Source organism: Eptatretus burgeri, chromosome 10, assembly GCF_056783735.1.
Source record: "Eptatretus burgeri isolate ZD-2024b chromosome 10, Ebu_testis_v1, whole genome shotgun sequence".
Taxonomy (NCBI): domain Eukaryota; kingdom Metazoa; phylum Chordata; class Myxini; order Myxiniformes; family Myxinidae; genus Eptatretus; species Eptatretus burgeri.
Window position 1 is genome coordinate 70,824,344 of NC_140970.1, and position 3,210 is coordinate 70,827,553.

Here is a 3,210-nt window from a genome sequence, read left to right on the forward strand (position 1 = left end):
TTCAATTAGAATATATTAACAGTTCATTAACTAGGTGTTCAATTGGGATTCTTTCTTTCTTTTCATTGAGTAGGTGTTCAATTAGAATATTAACAGTTTATTGAGTAGGTGTTCAATTAGAATATTAACAGTTCATTGAGTAGGTGTTCAATTAGAATATATTAACTGTTCATTGAGTAGGTGTTCATCTTGATTCTTTTCTTTCTTTTTCATTGACTTGATTAGTAGGTGTTCATCTTGATTCTTTTCTTTCTGTTCATTGAGTGGGTGTTCAATTGGAATATATTAACAGTTCATTGATTAGGTGTTCAATTAGGATTCTTTCTTTCTTTTCATTGATTAGATAAGTAGGTGTTCATCTTGATTCTTTTCTTTCTTTTTCATTGACTTGGTGTTCATCTTGATTCTTTTCTTTCTTTTTCATTGAGTAGGTGTTCAATTAGAATATATTAACAGTTCATTGATTAAATGAGTAGGTGTTCAATTAGAATATATTAACAGTTCATTGATTAGAATATTTCTTTCTGTACATTAACTAGGTGTCCATCTTGATTCTTTTCTTTCTGTTCATTAACTAGGTGTTCAATTAGAATATATTAACAGTTCATTGATTAGAATATTTCTTTCTGTACATTAACTAGGTGTTCATCTTGATTTTTAGCTGTTCATTAACTAGGTGTTCATCTTGATTTTTAACAGTTCATTGAGTAGGTGTTCAATTAGGATTCTTTCTTTCTTTTTCATTGACTTGGTGTTCAATTAGGATTCTTTCTTTCTTTTCATTGATTAGATGAGTAGATGTTCAATTAGGATTCTTTCTTTCTTTTCATTGAGTAGGTGTTCAATTAGAATATTAACAGTTCATTAACTAGGTGTTCATATGGATTCTTTCTTTCTTTTTCATTGAGTAGGTGTTCATATGGATTCTTTCTTTCTGTTCATTAACTAGGTGTTCATATGGATTCTTTCTGTACATTAACTTGGTGTTCATCTTGATTCTTTTCTTTCTTTTTCATTGACTTGATGGGTAGGTGTTCAATTAGAATATATTAACAGTTCATTGAGTAGGTGTTCAATTAGAATATATTAACAGTTCATTGATTAGATAAGTAGATGTTCAATTGTGATTCTTTCTTTCTGTTCATTGAGTAGGTGTTCAATTAGAATATATTAACAGTTCATTGATTAGAATATATCTTTTTCATTGAGTAGATAAGTAGGTGTTCAATTAGAATATATTAACAGTTCATTGATTAGAATATTTCTTTCTGTACATTAACTAGGTGTTCATCTTGATTCTTTTCTTTCTGTTCATTGAGTAGGTGTTCAATTAGAATATATTAACAGTTCATTGAGTAGGTGTTCAATTAGAATATTAACAGTTCATTGAGTAGGTGTTCAATTAGAATATTAACAGTTCATTGAGTAGGTGTTCAATTAGGATTCTTTCTTTCTTTTTCATTGACTTGGTGTTCAATTAGGATTCTTTCTTTCTTTTCATTGATTAGATGAGTAGATGTTCAATTAGGATTCTTTCTTTCTTTTCATTGAGTAGGTGTTCAATTAGAATATTAACAGTTCATTGAGTAGGTGTTCAATTAGAATATATTAACAGTTCATTGAGTAGGTGTTCAATTAGAATATATTAACAGTTCATTGATTAGATGAGTAGGTGTTCAATTAGAATATTAACAGTTCATTGAGTAGGTGTTCAATTAGGATTCTTTCTTTCTTTTTCATTGACTTGGTGTTCAATTAGGATTCTTTCTTTCTTTTCATTGATTAGATGAGTAGATGTTCAATTAGGATTCTTTCTTTCTTTTCATTGAGTAGGTGTTCAATTAGAATATTAACAGTTCATTAACTAGGTGTTCATATGGATTCTTTCTTTCTTTTTCATTGAGTAGGTGTTCATATGGATTCTTTCTTTCTGTTCATTAACTAGGTGTTCATCTTGATTCTTTTCTTTCTTTTTCATTGACTTGATTAGTAGGTGTTCATCTTGATTCTTTTCTTTCTTTTTTCATTGACTTGATTTTTAGCTGTTCATTAACTAGGTGTTCATCTTGATTCTTTCTTTCTGTACATTAACTAGGTGTTCATCTTGATTCTTTTCTTTCTGTACATTAACTAGGTGTTCATATGGATTCTTTCTTTCTGTTCATTAACTAGGTGTTCATCTTGATTTTTAGCTGTTCATTAACTAGGTGTTCATCTTGATTCTTTTCTTTCTTTTTCATTGACTTGATTAGTAGGTGTTCATCTTGATTCTTTTTTTTCTTTTCATTGACTTGATTAGTAGGTGTTCATCTTGATTCTTTTTTTCTTTTCATTGACTTGATTAGTAGGTGTTCATCTTGATTCTTTTCTTTCTGTTCATTGAGTAGGTGTTCAATTGGAATATATTAACAGTCCATTGATTAGGTGTTCAATTAGGATTCTTTCTTTCTTTTCATTGATTAGATGAGTAGATGTTCAATTAGGATTCTTTCTTTCTGTACATTGATTAGAATATTTCTTTTCATTGAGTAGGTGTTCATATGGATTCTTTCTGTACATTAACTAGGTGTTTAATTAGAATATATTAACAGTTCATTAACTAGGTGTTCAATTGGAATATTAACAGTTTATTGATTAGATTATTTCTTTTTCATTGGGTAGGTGTTCATATGGATTCTTTCTTTCTGTTCATTAACTAGGTGTTCATCTTGATTCTTTTCTTTCTTTTTCATTGACTTGATGGGTAGGTGTTCAATTAGAATATTAACAGTTTATTGATTAGGTGTTCAATTAGAATATATTAACAGTTTATTGAGTAGATGTTCAATTGTGATTCTTTCTTTCTTTTCATTGATTAGATGAGTAGATGTTCAATTAGGATTCTTTCTTTCTGTACATTGATTAGAATATTTCTTTTTCATTGAGTAGGTGTTCATATGGATTCTTTCTGTACATTAACTAGGTGTTTAATTAGAATATATTAACAGTTCATTAACTAGGTGTTCAATTGGAATATTAACAGTTTATTGATTAGATTATTTCTTTTTCATTGGGTAGGTGTTCATATGGATTCTTTCTTTCTGTTCATTAACTAGGTGTTCATCTTGATTCTTTTCTTTCTTTTTCATTGACTTGATGGGTAGGTGTTCAATTAGAATATTAACAGTTTATTGATTAGGTGTTCAATTAGAATATATTAACAGTTTATTG